Source organism: Lycorma delicatula, chromosome 6, assembly GCF_047948215.1.
Source record: "Lycorma delicatula isolate Av1 chromosome 6, ASM4794821v1, whole genome shotgun sequence".
In the NCBI taxonomy this organism is placed as follows: domain Eukaryota; kingdom Metazoa; phylum Arthropoda; class Insecta; order Hemiptera; family Fulgoridae; genus Lycorma; species Lycorma delicatula.
This window is the reverse complement of record NC_134460.1, coordinates 52,588,435-52,609,032: the sequence shown is the minus strand read 5'-3', so window position 1 is coordinate 52,609,032 and position 20,598 is coordinate 52,588,435. Positions and strand designations below refer to the sequence as shown.

The window sequence follows — 20,598 nt, the reverse complement described above, 5'->3', positions numbered from 1 at the left end:
TTTTTTTTATGAATGCTACAAAGGTCATTACCATTGTAAGCAATAATACGTACAGCTTACATAGTAAGGTCAATAACCCTAAATGATCAATGTATTTTCAATACAGTAACCAGAAGAAAAAGAAGTAGCTGACTGCATACAGTAAAGGTTTGTAGGTAAGGCTGAAGTAAGAAAGGTATTCGCAGATAAATTTTAACGATAATAAAAATGAAATAAAAACAAATATAATGGCAAACCGACCGAATAAACAGACGTTACTATATATGTAACATTATTAATCTGATTTGCGTATTGTTCTTAGGTAGATAATTCTTTACGGTAACGAAGGTAAAGCTGGAGGCAGGATTTTATACCCGTATCTGCTCCCGCCTCGGCTACTTTTGCTTCTGCTAAGTTTTTTGATACAGAGTTCTTTTTTTTTTAAGTTCTCTGTCCACTTATATCTAACTTCTTTACATCACTTTATCCACCCGTCACCACCCTATTTCACGGTATCTTCCTACTTCACAACCCTCAGATACGACGGTTAACAGTACGGCAACCGCATCTACCTAACGGGCATAACACATTCTTCAAACGAGGCACGACTTGTTACACCTACATCGAATTGCCATTAGAGCAAACAAACCTTCCCGGATGAAGAATGAAATAATTTTAAAACAGTAAAATCCTTTTAATGTAACTTTTTTTTTTAAAGTTACCAAATACACTTACACAACCCATTTTATTATAGACATTTTATATATATATATATATATATATATATATATATATATAAAATGTATATGTATATATATATATACATAAACTATATTTTATTGAACACATATTTAAATTATTTTATGTTATAATATAATGACAAAACACTTAAATTTATCAAGATTAAAAAACAAGATGATTATAATATATGTGTTTTATCTATGAAAAAATAAAAAATATACATTGTAAAACTATAAACTAAATCCCGTTTTGTTTCTCTCTCTCTCTCTCGCTCTCTCTCTCTCTCTCTCTCTCTCTCTCTCTCTCTCTCTCTCTCTGTGTGTGTGTGTGTGTGTGTGTGTGTGTGTGTGTGTGTGTGTGTGTGTGTGTGTGTGTGTGTGTGTGTGTGTGGGTGGGTGCGCGCGCACACACACACGTATGTATGACTAAATAAGCTATACTATTCGCGTTATATCTTAACGTTAAATTTGAAGCTTAATAAAATAGTCCGTAAGATAAAAATCCAGGGTGGTCTTTTATTCTTCAATTACAATTTTTATTCTTTTAAATAAGGCAATAAATACTAGATTAATAAATATTCTATCAAAAAATATTTTTCAGTTCGTTTTAAGCTTATAAGAATTTACTGTGTCGTGAAACGCATAAAAAATTGCCTTAAACAACTATTAAATAACTAATATTTTCTTACAAATCTCAACAAATCTGGTTATACAAGAACTGTTTTGAAAATAACCGAACATTTTTAAATACGCACCAACGGAGATATTTAGTAACATGCGGTTGGCAGCATTGTGTTCCGCATAACCTGGTCTGTAACCACATGTTCTTATATGTTCTCGTTTAGTTTTCGTTTTACGGTTATTTGAGTGCAATGTTAGTAGCATTTGATGTTAGTAGGTATTTGAGTGTTTAAAAGTTAGTAGCAGTTTTTGTAATCTGCGAATTTCGGGAACAACGTAAATTTTTGCGTGAAACTGGGGAAAACTTTCAGAGAAACGTTTCAATTTTTTAAACAACCTTACGGAGGTGATGCTCTGAGTTGTACGCAAGGTTACGAATGACTTTTACGATTTAAAAGTGGTCGTCAGTGGATTGAAGATGACCCTCGACAGGAAGGCCTTCAACTTCAACTGACACACACACACACACACATACACACACACGCGCGTGTTCAGAAAATCAACGATCTGGTGCGTGCAAATCGCCGATTGACTGTTAAAAAACTTACAGAAGAGGTTAGTATCTCAATTGGATCATGCCTTGACACTTTGACTGAAAAATTAAACATGCATCGAGTTACAGGAAAGTTTGTTCCTCGTTTGATGACCGAACAGCAGAAAGAACACTGAGTGGACGTTTGCCGGCAACTTTTTGAACAAGCCAATAACGATGAAACATTCATGCATAATGAAAGACGAAAGCTGGCTTTATGACTACGACATCGAGACAAAAGTTCAATCACAAAGGAATAGTAAAGGACCTCCACGCCCCAAGGAAGTACGTCGGTCTCGATCTAATGTCAAAGTGATGCTCCCTACTTTTTTCTATTTTAATGGAATCGTGCATTTTGAATTGTTGCCTCAAGGTGAAACAGTAAACCGGGCGTAATATTAACACGTTTTATAACGGTTACGTGAAAAAACGCGCAAAAAGAGACCAGACTTGTGGCGAGACAACTAAGGTTCTTTCACCACGACGATGCGTTCGCACACTAAGCTTTGTCAAAAGACAGTTTTGTACCATAAATCAGACATCTGTCCTCCCTCAGCCTCCCTTTTCGCCAGACCTGGCTTCTTACGCTTTTTTCTTATTTCTAAAATTAATATCAGTGATGAAAGATGTCATTTTGAGACTATTAATGACATTAAAGCAAATTCGTCACGGACCTTAAAGACCGATTCAAATGAAGCTATCCAGGACTGCTTCGTGAAGTGGAAACAGCGTTGGAAAAAGTGTGTGAATCGGGAAGGGGAGTACTTTGAAGGAGACAAGGACTAATAATCTGTATAATTAATAATAAAAATTAATAAGATTAAAAACATAAAGTTCGGTTATTTTCTGAACGGACCTCTTAATTGTTCAGGTAAGTTTTGTAATGTTAGTTATTGAATAAAGATTATTTCAAATAGAATATTTTTTAACGTTCATTGTAATTAAGTAAATAAAAAAAATATTCACAGAAACTTACAATTCATTACAACGTTGACAACGTGGTATTTGAAAAACGTTTTATTAACTGTCAACGAGAGGAAAGTACAATAATGATACGGTAATAACATAAACCTACTAATGAAGAACATGATTCTAGACGAGATTGTCTGTATGATTATAATAATGTTTATAAGTATGTTACTGTACATCATATGTACAGTCTCTAAATATTAAAATCATATTTTTATTTTAAAATATCATTTTATGCGAAAATTAATAATTTTAATTTTTAATAAATTTATACATTTTCTTACTTATTTCATTAAAATTAAATTTTTATATTTTTGGATATTTAATTGGGCATAATTTTTCCCCGTTTTGTGGTAGAGAAATTTTGAGTTAGTTTAAAAGAAAAAATAGGCAAAAAGATTAACTTCTGTAATTCTAAAAACGAGAATTTTTTGGATTTCTTGGTGAAAATGAGATCAAACAAATTGTCAAAAACGTTTTCGGAGAATAATGTTAACTCAATAATGTCAATTTTTAACCGAATTTAAACGCCATCAATAAAACTTCAAACTCTTCGACAATGGTCCAAAGCGAATAAGTTATAAACAATATTGTACAATCACATTATGCTATATCAAAAAAGAGCTGTTTGAAAGATTATGGTAAATATAAAAACCTTAATAATTATTGTAATTTTACTCCATACAATATAAGCACGTATTTCATACATTAATGTAAACTTAATATATAATTAAAAATGTGGTTATGAGAGATATGAATTAATAAAACATAAACTGGAGAATACGTCCATTTTTTCCTACGGAAGTTTTAAAGCTAAAGATCGAGGCTCTAGCCCACTTAAGGGTGAAGTCAATTAATGATATTCATTAAAGAAGAAAAAATGAATAATTCTAAAAGTTATTTTAGAAAAAATAACATTTATTTCTGTCACTGTGACAATACTATTTTGTCTTGTAATTCAGTTTAATTTTCACCTTTCTATAATGCCTGAATAGTTTAATTGTTATTTATCAGTGTTATTCCTACACCATGAAGGTAACAAACACCGCGTGGGTCCTAGCTAGACTGGAATGACAAGCGAAGCGAGCTATGCGGGGGCCAATGGGGAACTCCATGGCTAGAAGGTCAGGCGAGTGAAGCAAGCCCTCCCCGGCTAGAATATACATGTAACAAAAATATGATCACAAAGGTAAAAGAAATTTAAAAAAATACATAATAGAAAAATGTAAGAATATTTAAAATAACGTAATTCAAAATTATATTAGGAAATGTAAAACGTCGTATAATGTAAACGTCTTAATTTTACATCAGATTTTGACAAAACACTGGCTACTTTTTCGTTTCTCCCTCCAAAAGTTTGCAATTTTTCACCTGAAAATAACTCAAAATAGCAGGAAATATTGGTGTTAACAATAACCAGGCTGGAAAAATAACCCAATAACCACCGATATAACAATTTACTTCAAATAGCAGGAAACACCCCGGTCATTTTAAACATTTTCCTTATTATCATATTTTGCAAATTAAAAATATAAGCATTATTGTTTATAATTATACATGTAAATTATAAATATAATCATCTAGCCAAGCTTAACCTACGCTCGCTTCGCTAGCTAACTTTGACCAATTAACAGTAATGTTTTGATTATTTAAATATTAAATAATCAATAATTACTGAATTTATTATTTTTTCCTGTTTAGCCTCGGGGAATCACCGTCAGGTATTACTTCAGAGGATGAATGAGGATGATATATATGTATCAGAGTAAGTGAAGTGTAGTCTTGTACAGTTTCAGGTCGACCATTTCTGAGATGTGTGGTTAATTGAAACCCAACCCACCAAAGAAACCTAATTGGTAAGATGGTGGGAAACATTCTGAAAAGGAAGGCGATGGAGGGAGTTGGAGAGGAAGAGGATGTTACCTAGTGGGGTAGTGTGTAGGGTGTGGCTGGATAGCCCCGTTCATGAGGAGTGCGATGCTGAGGTGTCGCACTTCCGATAAGTGAGCGGAGACTCCTGGGGAGAGTAGAAAGGAGGGAAGTGTAAAGACCGAGGTCCCGTGTGGTGTACCGCTGATTTGAGGCAGGTAATTGAGAAGACCTAGTCCCGGCTGACCGGGTGGTACCCCGTGCCGGGGACAGCATAGCCGGCTTCGGCACGGTCGTTCGGAAGGTTGGAGGCAATTAGAAGCAATGGCACCCCTAGGACCGAGTGTGATTCTGCGGCGGATCCGGTCCTACGGGGACGGGATTAAAAAAAAAAACCCCCACCAAAGTAACCACAATCTAGTATTCAAATCCATATAGATGTTAACCTGCATTTACTACGATTTGAACGTTGGAACTCTCGACTTCAAAATCAGCTGATTTGCGAAGACGCGGTTCACCACTAGACCAACCGGTAGGTTGAACTTATTATAATACTCAAAACATAGCTGTTAATTAGTCAAGGTTAGCGAGCGTAGGTTAAGTTTGGTTAAATTATATTTATAAAATAAATAAATATAAATAGTTATATCGGGTTATTGGGTTATTTCTCCAACCTGGTTATTGTTAATATCAATATTTTCGGGTATTTTGAGTTATTTCCAGGTGGAAACTTGCAAACGTTTGGAGGGGGAGAAACGAAAAAGTAAAAAATTACTTTTCAATGGTTAAAACATTAGAATTTTATTAAAAATAAAAAATGAATAAAAAAAAGGAAACATAAATAAGTACTTTGATGTTTAAATACAAAAAGAGAAACAATTACCGAATTAAATGGTTATTAAAGCAATAAAAAGAAATTGTCCACAAAATAAAATGTACAACTAAAAGTGAAAATAAATTGTTAAAAATTATCACCAATGGAAACAGAGTTATTAATTAAAAATATTAATACGTAGAAAAAATTAAAACATATGGAAATAAGTAATAAAATAGAAAACAAAATCTGAAATAACACTTAATGAAATACTACCATTACTTATGAAATAAAAACTAAAAATAGCAAAAAAAAAATCATGAACTGGAAAATACCAACTCTATTTATAGTCTTCAAGAGCCTTCAAGAGAATATTTTAATATTTTTTTTTTTTTTTACGTTAAAAACTACAAAATAAAATCAGTTCCACGAGAAAGAAAAAGTTAACTATCAATGTAATCTCTACTATTTCAATGTTAAAACCGGCTGAAGAGTTGTCAATCAGTTTTCATCTTTTCTCCCATCTTGGAATATTCATAGCTGTTTAAGAGTTATTCTTGATGTTTTTTAGTTGTAGTTTATAGATAGATATATCTAGAATGTATTTTAATGCATTATTAACCTTAGTTTTTAATAATTTATTTATTTTCTCTTTCCTTTTGTTTATGTATTTTTATTCATTAGTAATTATTATGTACACTTTAATTTTTTACACTTACTGATGATGCATGTCTAAAAATCGAAATGTGTTACAGTATTTATATATATGTAGTAGTTATTATGATAATTCAGTAATCATCTGTTTTAAATAAAAGTAAGCGTTTCGCATTGCTATTTAATTATAATAAAGAAATAATCGATAAAATGACAGAAAAGCTATCTTTCACAAAAATGGGTACCATTCATACACACTTATGTAATTAAACATAGAAAATGAATGTTTTAATTCACATATAGATGAAGTTACAGCAACTATAGAATAAGTTTTTTTTTATGTTATTGAATAGCAATAAAAAGAGACCATATGAATGCAAGAAGAACAAATATATTATTAATTTTTGTTTTACGCTAATGGTCTGTCTCTGTATGACTGAAAAGCATATTCAATAAAACATTTTATACAAAAGAAGCACAATTTGATTACAATTACTTACTCTGTTAGCAATACGTATAGCGTAACAAATAATTACTATGTAATTATCACCTAAATATAACGGTTCCATGGTGTAATGGTTAGCACTCTGGACTCTGAATCCAGCGATCCGAGTTCAAATCTCGGTGGGACCTATCATTTTTGTAATTTTATTTTTAACTTCACGTTATTTAGTAAAGATACATTTAATTATAATTTAATTCTGTAAATAAGTTGGTTCCATGGTGTAACGGTTAGCACTCTGGACTCTGAATCCAGCGATCCGAGTTCAAATCTCGGTGGGACCTATCATTTTTGTAATTTTATTCTCAACTTCTTCACGTTATTTGGTAAAAATTCATTTAATTATTATTTAATTCTACAAATAAGTTGGTTCCATGGTGTAATGGTTAGCACTCTGGACTTTGAATCCAGCGATCCGAGTTCAAATCTCGGTGGAACCTATTTTTTATTATTTCAAATAAATTAAATCTAAACAATACTTTCGACAGCTTTATATCGTAGCTTAATGCGTAATCAGAACTTATATAAATTTATTCCAATTTTTTTTAAGATCAATTTTCTGGAGTGCAGTTATTTAACAATAAGGTACTTCGTACAGCAGCCTACAGCAAGTGTTGTAAGAATCATTGTTATTTACGTATTTAATAATATAAGTCTACTAGATAAGAACGGTAAAAAGGTCTTTGAACTGAATACGTACGCCCTTTACTTGGCCTTAGAGGGATAAGGCATTTGAAATTAAAATATATTTTTTTAATTTTTAGTCTATGTTTGGGTTGCTAATTTTTTATAGTTATTTCACTTCATACTAGAAAAAAGTTCACAAAAAAATCGTAATTAATTTTGTTGAAATTTTGTACATAATTTATTCAATTGTTTTAATTTTATATATTTTCTTAATATTTTTACAGTAAAGTTAATATTTTTAATGATTCGTTAATCAACATTTTCGGAAGCAAAATTCCGCGTAATTAGAAGGTTAAATGAAAAGTTAAATATTTTTTTTTATTATTTCAGTTTTAAACCTTAAAAACAAAAAACGAATATTTTAAATTACGTTTTAAATGAAATAAAAAAAAAAAAAAGGTAGAGAGAGATTTCACTTTCTTTCCAATATAAATATATAAGTTTTTTAAAATAATTTTATCGATTTAATTAAATAACTGTTATGGAAATGTTTCATATACGAGTAAACGTAGAGTGTAAGAAAAGATTTAAGTTATGGATGTCATACCACCAACAAAAATAACCTGGGGAATGTGGTTTGTTAATCATTTGTCTTTTTATCATGCGTAATTTCTTCTTTATTTTAATAAAATCTAAAATGTAAAAGGTGATTTAAAAAAATCTTTAAAGGAAAACCTGGACTCCAATTATAACATAATATCAAAATTGCAAATAGTATTATAAGAAATCTATTAACAATTTGTAAACTATTCCCACACAGCCACAAAAATAAGTCTGTTAATTATTTTCTTTGCGATTCATTGATTGCATCATTATAAGAAGTAATAATATAATACTTCAACTAAAAAATTTCTAATGATAGTAAAAAAACTGGATTAAAATGATGTAGAAGGAACTTCAAGAGGTTGGAGTTGCAGAAAAATATATTTTAACGGTTTTTTTTTTTAGAAAAATTAATATATAATCATGGCCTTAGTTTATTAATCATGAAACAGGATGGTCGTGGAAAGAACTGGGCGAAGAAACGAGGAAAGACGAGTTACTCAAAACATGATAAAATGCTGGAACAAATTACCTAACTTGGTTAACTGATAACCACCAGAAAATAAATTAAATTTGTTTAATTAATTTTATCCTTTTTCTTAATTTTTAGCTTAGCTAATTTGTTTCTAATTAATTTCCATTCACATGATTGACGATATGTTTTCAACAACGCTCGTAAACAAGTATACAGAAATTTTACGCATTTCAAAATAAATTATAGTAAAAGATCATAACACTTATTGCTATTACCGTCCAAATTTGAAGTAATTATCAATATTTTATTGGAGTCAATGAAATTTTTTTAAAATAGAAAACAGTTATCCACTTTAAAAGTGATTTTTTTTTTTTTTGAGGCAATTCAAATTCAGAAAGTATTGCTGAATGTCAAAAATGTAATAAATTTAAAAATGATCACAGATATAAATTATATATTAAAATGAATTTAAAAAAAAAATAAATTTCCAGTTAAAACACATACTTCCTGCTGTACTGCATTACCTTATATCAACAAAAGAAGTGGAAGCATTTCACTTGTCACGTCAAGAAACATATTTATATATATATATATATATATATATATATATATATATATATATGTAAAAAGAATTTCAAATATTGTTCGCTAAGTGCGCGTATAAACAGATCAAAAAATATAAGTTGCAGTTTAAAAAAGTCAAGACTGTACAAATATGGAAGCTGGTCTCTTGTCACAGAAGAGATTCACACACTTACGACGTCCGTGATTTACCGGCTGGAATAAAATGTGGTCCTTAAAATTCTTTCACTTCCTTGTCATCTTTTTTCTTTTTATTTTTCTTTACCTCTAGCCATATATATCTTAATTCTTTTTTTCTTTCGCTGGCTTTAGTAAAACATCTTTACCCACTTAACAATGGGAGTCGTTTATTTTATTCTTATCTTTCATGCCAGATCCCATTTATAATTATACCAAAGATCATTGACCTTAGTAATGTTATATTATTTTAACAAGATTTCCGATAATACGAGTAGTAATATCAAAACATAAGGTACGTACAAAAAACATCTGTTTCTAATATATTAACAAAAAAAAAACAAAACTTAGCGATTCCCGAATTAATCTTAAAAGAAATAACGGAACTAAAAAAGCGTTGTTCCCAGAAAAAACATTTCGGATGAAAAATCATTATTACTTTTCAAAATGAATTAAACGTTTGACGTATAAATATTATTAATATATCAATATTAATTTTAAATAAAATTTAATTAAAGAAGCTGAAATATGTCGATTAAATATTTACTTAAGTAAACCAAGTAACACTTATTACCGGTCGGTAGAGTATATATATATATATATTTCATATTTTTATTTTCCCTGTTACGTCGCTAATAAAATTTATTAATGCAGAAAATCGTTAAATTTTAAAAAAAAAATCAAATATAAAATAAAATATATCGTATAAGTAGCCTAACGCACTCATACTTTCCATAATTTTAAAATTAAAAAAATCAGATAATAAACTAAAAATAACGTACGTATATCTTGTTAGACCAAAAACGTACCTGAAAAAAAAATACATAAAAATTAAATTATGATCAGATATATATATTTACTACAACATATATTAAAATTTCAACAATATATTAAATTTTTTCACCATTAAAAACAGTAATTATTAAAAAAATTAAAAGATAAAACATTTTTTTACAAGCTATTCTTTAACTTACAATGGTTTAAACGTGTCCTCAAATCTTGCAACCTTAATTAAACTCATTTCCCGATCTCATGCAGTGTTGAAATTTTACACACCGATGTAAGTCGGATGACAAAACAATATTCCTTTTTTCATCTAATATATTTCTAAATTTTATATATATATATAAAATACAAGCTGAACATTTTGAGGAATGGAGTTGAATCGATAAAATGTAGGTATCGATCAGATTGATTTTGACTGTGATTCAGAATGAGTAGATCAGGTGGCTGTTGAAGTGAAATTTAACATAATTTGTGTAAATTTACCTTCTAATATTTATGTACGCTAATCGTTAGATTTAGTTATAAGTAATTGGATGTTTCTTGATGAGAAATTGCAACTTAAGAAGCATATTCAGTACGTTGCGGAGAAGGCCTCTAGTACCTTCTTTGGAATGCGACATGTGGTCAATCCCCTGATTGGGGTCTTTACTTCACAACCATGAGTATCCTTTATAAGGGCGTATGCGAGGCTATTATGCGATAAGCGGCGTCTGTTTGGGCGGATAGGCCAAAATTCAAAAGCTATCGGGATATATTATTAAGGGCTTAACGCCTTATATTGTTAACGGTAACAAGTGGTTACCGCACGATTTCATGGGAGGCAATCTTGGTGATTCCAAGCGTGAAACCGATAGATTTGATTGCGTTTGAGAAGCAGCAGCGTTATGTTGCAAAGAAGTCCGGTGGGTTGACTTCCGATAAAGTTCCAGAAATTGAACAATATGGCAATTCCTTGTGGCAGGCCAGATGGGATGAGACAGATGGTGGGCGTTATATGCATTATCTCTTTCCAGATGTTGGTTTGCGGGGCGCCTCTTGGGTACACCCTAACAAGTACGTGACGCAATTTCTTTCTGGTCATGGCGTTTTCAGAGACAGTTTGCAGGGACTCGGTCTAACCCACCGGGTTGGTCTAGTGGTTAACGCGTCTTCCCAAATCAGCTGATTTGGAAGTCGAGAGTTACAGCGTTCAAGACCTAGTAAAACCAGATATTTTTACATGGATTTGAATACTAGATCGTGGATACCGGTTTTCTTTGGTGGTTGGGTTTCAATTAACCACACATCTCAGGAACGGTCGAACTGAGAATGTACAAGACTAGACTTCATTTACACTCATACATATCATCCTCATTCATCCTCTGAAGAATTATCTAAACGGTAGTTACCGGAGGCTAAACAGGAAAAAGAAAAAAAGGGACTCGGTCTGGTGGACTTCGGTATGTGCCCGTAATGTGAATAGTTGGACGATGCCTATCGTGTTTTTTACTTGTCCCCTAAGTAGCAGCTAATGAGCACGGAGACTATTTGCCGGCTCGATATTATCGGATCGGCGTTAGATATCCGTGTAAATTGGAGGGACCGGGCCGAGTGACCGATCATTGAGAATTTGATCATTTACTTGGCAAGGGAAAGGAATACCGAAGGTGTTTAGGGTTCCGCTTGGATTTGCCTTATTCTACATGTTTTTGTTGTTGTTTTCGTGTTATTTTTTGCATTAACGTTGCGTGTTGAACTCAACCTTTTTCTATTTCGGGTAGGTAATTGTGATTTCAATTCCTTTAGTTGTTTAGTTGTCTTGTTAAAAGTTGGACTTGTGTTTTGTTTTTTAAAGAGTTAACTAGTAGGTTGTAGTACACCGATGGGAATGTCACATATGGCATTCGCATCAGTGGCATCCTGACTGAGGCAAGAACAAGGCTGGAGATGCCTTTTTCCGAGGTTTTGAAGGTTACCTCCGGTAAAGCCCATCAGGGCTCTGTATTGCGGGGATGGCGTGGCAACCGAAACCGTCACTTAGAGGGGGTCTTCCCCTATGGAGTCAGGATGGTATTATTTATAATGATTAAAATTAATTATTCAGGTTATAATATAGATTAAAATTGCATATAAATATTTTTTGTTGCTAAGAAGTAAAAAAATGTATATGTTAGTTTAAATACTTGTACAATTTAAAAATAAATTAAAAATGTTAGTCAAAAGTTATCAAAACCCGTAGGGATGACAGCTTCCTAGTAATTACCGACTCTAGGAGTGTACATGAGCTTGAGCTGCAGACATTTTAAATCCATCGTCCAGATATTCATGATATCCTTTCAAGGATAAATAAGACTGTGGTATTAGTATGGATCCTTGGCCATTGTGGCAACCTCGGAAACGAACGAGCCGATGAGGCTGCCAAGAGAGCTGCAATAAATGGCATCCGAGTATAATCGACATGTGAGAGAGACTTCATGAGATCAGTCCGTGTAAAATTGCGGGCTCTGTGGAATAGGTTCTGGCTGTTGAGTTCTGCCACGGCATTACAAATCATCCGGGAAAATGTGCTCGAGAAACCTCTTTCCCCGAGCAACAGAAGAGACCAAGTCATCTTAACTCGGCTAAGGTTTGGACACACCAGGCTTGCCCACGCTCATATATTTGGCTCTGAGGAGAGCCAAATAGATGATCTGTATGGCTTGCAAGGTCAAATGGTCCGTGCACTATCTGTTCTTTGATTGCCCAATCTTTGGAACCATTCGATAAAACCTAGACCTGGGTTCAGATTTTAAATTTCTACTAAACGAGAAAAAAGGTATAAAACGTCTGTTGTGGTTCCTCTCCTACATTGGAATGAAGAATACAATTTAGGTGGTTTATATCAGATTTAAGTATTTTAGTTTGTATTTGTTATTGTTAATTATTTATGTTTATTCTTTATTATTGTTGTTTTATGTAACACTCTACACGATAGTGTTACTTCAGTCGCTAATGACTGTAATTGTTGATGCGACTGTAAATAAAAGCATTAAAAATGTGGTAAAGTTAACCTTATCGAAGAAATTTTATAACTTAAGAAAATTTAATTTGCTGAAGTATAATTTCAAACAGCTCAGTTCCCTTCTGTGAAGGAAACAATATTTTCTACATAATGAAGAAGGCTTCCACGCGCTCTCACATACAATTATAATCAAGTAATTTATAATTAGAGTGCGCCCCACGATTTCCTTTTTTAGTCATGTATAAATAGAATTTTTTTTCTGTCTTGAAAAAAAATTATTTTTCACTTTTTGGTACTAATTTGTTTGTTTGCTTGTTTTTTTTTATCTATTTATTTTTTGAAGAAAAGCATGTTACATTTTTTTAATGAAAATACAGTAACAGTATAATATTTATTTGAAAATATCTAAATAATAACAAAAAGTTTGATATCAAGATTAATTTATAAAACGTAAGTAATATAATGATTACAACATATGCTTTAGTCTATGTATGTAATAAACGAATTTAAAATAATGTGAATGGAACAAGCCTTCCATTATTTGGATATTAATTCCGCTTCAGCCAAAAGAAATTAGCGATTTAAAGTATCTTTTTCTGGTAACCTTTTTCTTCGCGTTTTTGATAAATTTGTATTTGGTAGAGATAAAGGATACATCTAAAGTATTAAATATAGAATAACATACATACAAGAATGAAAAAAAAAGAAAGCAAAACGAAGAATAAGAAAAATGAATCCAGTTATTATATTATTTTAAGGATGAAAGGTACTCATATTCTTAACACGATTGTCCTTCATACCTACCACATAACATATAATTATCGCAACTGAAGGATTATGAACCACGCGTATGATTAACTAGACAAGTCATGGCCCGTGGCTAATCCAAACAACATAACCGTGAACTTCTTTGGAAAACAAGAAATATTCTATAGCTATCGTAACAGATCTTGGTACTTTTTCGTTTCTCCCCCCCCCCCAGGAGTTTTTCACCTGGAAATAACTCAAAGTAGCAGGAAATATTGATACAATAACCAGTTTGGAGAAAAACCCCAATAACCGGATATATGTTACCATTTATACTTATTTATTTTATAAATATAGTTTTTTTTTTCACAGGAGAAAATCTGTACACAGATCAGACGCCCAGCATCCCGCATCACTGGGTGTGTGAAGTTTCCCGCAGAAGACGGGAACTCACTAAACAACCTCCCCCTATGACAACATGTCCCGATACCCGCCGTGATGGCATTACTCGGGGCATACTGTGTTCCTACGGGTTACACAGGACGGTTTCAGGGGTCCCACACATATCATCAGCAGCAGCGACCCGAGGGCCCCAAACTACCTTTACGTGCAGGCTGTCCCTATCTCGTCCTCATCGAGTGTTCCGGCAAAACTGTAACTGCCGGAACCTCCATAACATCTCCCTGGCTGTATTTCTTCCCTATTGCCAAATTGACTCTCTTAATCCATTGGCACCGCTGGGCAGACATCAACCCCCCATTCCTTTGCAGCAGAATCTTTTGACATCTAACTGAGAGAACGGCTCCAGGAGTCCCCACAAATCATCCGTATTAGCGAAACAAGGTCCTCGACTACTTGTAGGCTATCCCTACCCCGTCCTGTCACGTATTCCCACCATCCTTACATGGCTTTTAGCTCCAGGACGGTCCGAAACCATGTTCCACATCGTGGAACGTTATAACTTATGTTAGATTATAAATATAATCTAACTAAACTAAACCTACGCTCCCTAACCTCGACTAATTAAAGGTTATATTTTGAGTATTTAAATAATAAATTCAGTAATTACTGCAATTATTTATTATATCAAAACTTAGGTCAAGTTAGGTTAGATTATATTTATAATTTATATGTATAATTATATACAATTATGCTTATACTTTTAGTATGTTAAATATGTTAATATGAAGAATGTTTAAAATACCGGTATATTTCCTGCTATTTGGAGTTTGGTAAAATAACTGGTTAAATCGGGTTATTGGGTATATTTCTCCAACCTGGTTGTTGTTAATATTTATATTCCTTTATTTCGAGTTATTTTCAGGTAAAAAACTTGCAAACGTTTAGGGTGGGGGAACGAAAAAGTATACCGATATTTTTAACTCGTATCATTCCTATTAAATCATTCATAGTTAATTAATTGATTAAAATTTTAATCTATAAAAATTATAACACTGATAATTACTTCGCTGGGGAATTAACACACATTTCTTTGCAAGGAATTCGTTTGTAGCTTTTCTTTTCTGTAGTGAAAAGGAATCCAGTGAAAAAAAAATTATATATTTCTGTCTTGACGTTCCCAAATAAGAGATCATATTATAATCTTCAGCTGAAAGCATGATTGTCTTTGTTCCTTCAGCAGTTTATTGTATTCAAATCAAAGGAATAAAATAGTTATTTGTATTCCGTTTAGGAAAAAAATAACTAAATAAATCACCATCCCAACCCCCGTAGGAGAAGACACCCACCTTGTGACGATTCCAATCGCCACACCACCCTCCCCCGTTCCTAGCCCTGATGGTAACGAAGGTCGTCTTTTGACCCTCTAACTGATTGCATCTCACAGTCTTTAGCCAGGCCTCAGTAGGGATGCCACCGGTGTGAATGCCTCGGTAGACATCTACATCAGTGAATTTTAACTCAGCCTTTGCCTTCGCTGTAGGCTTCTTTCGTACATCTCTCTTCTATCCAATATCGTTGCCCTCTGAACTAGCTAACAGAGTTCGCGGAAGCACGAACATCGCGCCTATTCCACTTCTAATACTAGCACTAGTGACTGCAAGTGTCTCAAAAAACGTAATTAACGAGTCAACGTAAATGCTAAATTCATACCACTAAATAAATCACCAATAATTTTGTTTTGCGATGTTTGGGATCACAGTGGAGTAAAAAAATAAAACATAAAACATTAATTATACTTTGTCTCTTATTTAGCCGGTAAAATGTATTAAAATTAACAAATTTCATTTGACCATTCTAAAGAAGTCAAAAAAAAAGTTGTAAAATTAATTTGCTAGTACGAAAAAAAGCTCGATAAGTAACTATGTAGGAGAGAAGTTAAAATGAAAATTAAGTATCTAAGTGCAAAGTAAATAATTAAAGTATATAAAGTATGAAAATAAAGAATTATATAAAAAATTTATTTTAATTTTTGAGTAAAAATTTGAAAATACGGAACCCATGGTGACCGTATCTCCTCGCAGATTGAAACAATATTACAATAACATCAATGAGCCCATATTCAGAAGTTATCGTACAACATTTAATAAAAATTGGTTGTTCTAGTCTCAATATATAAAGAAAAACGATAACTAAAAAAAAAAAAAAAAAGGAAAAATAAATTACGCTTACTACCACCCAAGTACATTATAAAAAGTAACACACTAATCTAATGAAATCATCTAATTAGTAAAAAAATGTGATTTTTTTTAAGTCCAGAAACTAAAAAAAGAAAAACAGAAATATTTTTCTCCAGCTTTTTATGGGGATTTGAATAATACTAAACGTCAAGAAAATCATCTTCACTATCTAAGCAGCATTAAATTATGTGAAAAATTTTACCTAACCTTTCAAATTAAATTTTGAGATATAGAACCTATAAGGTCCGTATCCCCCTCTCACTACACCGATTGCAACCAAAATTAAATAGCAATAATGCCCTACATGCAGAAATCGTCTGCCAAATTTCATCCAAATCTTTCCATGCTGTCGGAAGATATCAATAAAAAACAGGCAAAAACGCGCGCGCGCACACACACACACACAACACATGTACGCATACACCTTCCGGAATCGTTCAATTTTAAAACTGCGTTTTTGTATTTGGATGTGTATGAACCGTCAAAATCTGGGAAAACCCTAACGTACAAAATTTGATCCGTTAACATACTTTCTCTTTCATAAAATATTGTATAACTATAAGCCCGGAAAGTAAAATGAATAATAGTAAGAAAAAAAATTACGAAATATAGTTTAAAAAATAGATTTATTAACAACTTAAATACTGTAAATGAGTACAATAAACACTAAATGGATAGAAATAAATTACCATAACATTTTAAAATGAAAAAAAGAAATTATATATATCAAAGGAATAACTTCTGTTAAATATTATCTGATATGACCTAACCCGTAACGAGAGCAAATTTAATCATACAATGTGGTAAGATAATGCAAAATAAAAGGAAACCAGATTCTTTTAAACCAAATATTGTAAAAAGAAAAACCTTTTAAAGTTAATTTTCATATTTTTTTAAAGAAAAATATGATTTCAAAATTTATTTAAGAGTTTTAACAGGATTTTTGTAAAATCCCGTTTTGAAAACTTGAAAATTTAGCAACTATGTATTTAATATCAATAATCATAAAATATGACCTTGTAAAAGATAAAATTGTTTTATTTTTAAAAAATATATATATTATCAGCAAATACAAACAAAAAAAAGATTAAATAAGAAGAATAAAATAAGATAATAAAATAGCACAACATCCAAATTATAAAAACTCGGAGGAAAGTTATATAATTATTATAAACAGCGAAATTGGAAAGATTATGTAATTGGTAGCGTTATAAAATAAATTCGATAACGTATTATTATATCCTAGAATCCGATAATCACAGATAAAAAATACTATTATAAACTTTAAGAACTTTTTAGTCAGGGTGTGGCGGCGTCAGAACAGCTGACTGAGTTGACGACCGATAGCGCACTCGCCCGATTCCGCCTACAAAGACCGCTTTGTTCCGAAATAGTCCCTACCGTCAGCCGTAGTAGGGGTCGTCTGTCATTATACATAGTAAACCAACCCCTCCTTCTATTGCAATTAAAACGCTTTTGAAAAAAAGCCTTCCCTATTACGTGATTGTACGACCAGCGGCTTAATTTATCTGAAGGACTCAGCACAATATTGATTGTATTATGTACATACGTATATAGGCTGTATATAACGGAAGCGGTACAATCAACTTTAATATAAAATGAACTAAATTAAAGTATGAGCTGAATAGAAAATTGATTTTATGAATAGCATAAAGAAGTACATTAAAGAAAATCCATTAACAAAATGCCTAACATTACTTATTCAACAACATATCTCTTAATATAAAACGGATATATACGTACAAGGTATATAAACTAATAATAAAAAAATATCATTACTTGTAGATTCAAAAATTTAATTTATTATTATTATGAACAACATTGTGTACAAAGCATTATATTGACGACACGCAAAGTCTCGAGTAACGCAAAGATACAACGTTTCATTTATCCGCTTAACTTCGTGCCGACGCGATTAAATCTTCAGAAAAAAAATTCCTATTGTATGCTCTATAGAGATAGTGCGTATGTACGTCCATGGGAGAATTAGGGTACGTGTTCAAAGTCTCTTCAAAAAAGAATCAGAGCTTGGAGCAATAAAATAAAAATATCTCAAACAAGTCTATTTGTTAAATTCTTCAAATTAAGATCTTTGAAATTTAACACCATTCGCTCAGAGTTGTTGCTTTCCCCAAAGTTAAAAATCTTCCTGGTTGTCCTGTTTAGGAATTCGATTCAGCTGTTATACAATTTTTATCATAATAACCACACAATTTTAAATTTTATATGATTTTTTCAACTTGGGAATAGTCAAAAGTATTGCGTGATATATTATTTCGTAAATTCCTGGTATGAAAGTTATTTGTCGGATTATTCTAGGAATTACTATTTCTAAAGGCAGTAGATATTTAATAAAAGGTAACGTAAAACCCCGGTGTAATTTTACGAATTTTATCAATATTTCTTTCAATTATTTTATTATGTAAAAGGCTCATTTACAAGAAGTCCTGATAAGACTACTTTTTATTATTTAAAAAGCTCAATTACTCTTAATACTGAATAAACAAAAATTCCAAGAACGTTTTAATAATATTTAGAAGGGAAAAACGAAAATACGGTAATTAAAATTAAGATATTTAACCTGTATTTACATAAATATGAAAATCATTAATCATCAGGCGCTGACTTGTAATTTATGCTATAAACAAAGGATATTGCTTTATGGCACGGCATTAAATACTTTTATATTAAATAATAAATTTATTTCATAAACCAACACAATTAATAAACTACTAAAATTAATATTCTATTTCTGTTAAAAATGTAAATATCATGTAAATTAGAAAACAAAATATACTATTTTATTCAAAATAAATTATACCTAAACTACATATAAATTAAACCAATATTTCTTAAATTTAAATCAAAACATTTGCACAGATAACCAATTAAATCAGAACTTCTATTATATGATTACTCATGATCTTTACGGAACGCTTTTACACTGAGCGTTCGGAAAGACGATGTGCAGCATGTGTAGAATTCTATTCTTTCGGCGTTGCCCTGCGGATTCGTTGGGCGTTGCTCAGTATTAAACGAAACGTCAGTTGTTGAGTTGTGATTGAACGTGCTTCGTTTCGTGTTGTTTTTTTCTTTTATCGGAATCAATAGTTGCGAGAAACGTATTGGTACTTTCGGTAAAGATGCGCATTATTCTCGTTGAACAAGTTTTTCGTGACGGTGACACGTATACAATAATTTTGTGAAGCACAAGTTTTTTGGAAAGTTTTCAAATACTCCTCTTCCTCATCGCAATGCGGTTTGAAGTCTTATCGAAAAGTTTCAGGCAACAGGCATTGTTGAAGACGCCGATCGAAGTGGAAGACTACCTAAGACTACCTAAAACGAACAGAAGCTGTTTGATATTTTGGATGCTATGACCGAAAGTTCGTCAAAACCAGTGCATAGATTAGCACAGCAGCAAGATATCGGACTTTCTACTGCACATAAAGCTGTAAGAAAAGTACGGAAACTTTTCCCCTATAAAGTAATGTTTGTTCAAGAACTGAAACCTTACAGATCATGCCAAAAGACTAAATTATTGTCAATGGTTGTAAACCTTTTATTGACCAAAATTCCTTAGGTATCCTCAACATACGTATTTTACAGATGAAGCGTGGTTTCATCTGGGAGGATATATTCATTCACAAAATACACCACTGTGATCGACAACTAACCTCCATGAAGTAAAAATTGGAATCTGGGTCTGTGTGAGTAGATCGCACATCCAATCTGTTTTTAAAAACACGTGATCGTTATGTGATGTTTAAACAACTTCATTGGTCAGTTAACAAAAGCGAAAATCAATAATGGTTGATTAAGACAGGATGGCACAACAGAGCACACAGCTAATAGGTCAATAACTATTTTATGAAATGTCTTTGTGAACGAATTATTTCGAAAGTTTGTGGCCAGTACAATCGCCCGATCTGACTCCCACAAATTACTTTCTTTAGGGGGGGCAACGAAACAAGCAATGCACCGCAGCAGATCACGCACAATTGAACTAAAAAACGCAACGGCGTATATACGAAACATTCCAGTATATCAACTGATTAAAGTATTTGAAAACAAATATAAACAATTCCAGTTATTGTAACATCTGTTTCTATAAATAAATGATATAAAAATAGAAGTAATAAATAATTAAAAACGTTTCATCATTAAACTTCCGTAATTCAGTGCACAGCAACTTTCCGAACGCTCTGTATTAAGGACAAA

General features: G+C 31.9%; 1 protein-coding gene and 3 non-coding genes across 4 annotated transcripts in view; 3 read left to right on the top strand and 1 right to left on the bottom strand.

Annotated features, from left to right (window-relative positions):
- The window catches only part of LOC142326860 (roundabout homolog 2-like), a 1,022,566-nt gene that overhangs the window by 908,734 nt on the left and 93,234 nt on the right, over positions 1–20,598 (bottom strand). The window lies entirely within an intron of this gene.
- On the top strand, positions 6,800–6,871 carry TRNAQ-CUG (transfer RNA glutamine (anticodon CUG)). The gene has a single exon. It is a non-coding gene; the product is annotated as a tRNA-Gln (tRNA).
- TRNAQ-CUG (transfer RNA glutamine (anticodon CUG)) lies at positions 6,953–7,024 on the top strand. Its single transcript has one exon. It is a non-coding gene; the product is annotated as a tRNA-Gln (tRNA).
- On the top strand, positions 7,109–7,180 carry TRNAQ-UUG (transfer RNA glutamine (anticodon UUG)). The gene has a single exon. It is a non-coding gene; the product is annotated as a tRNA-Gln (tRNA).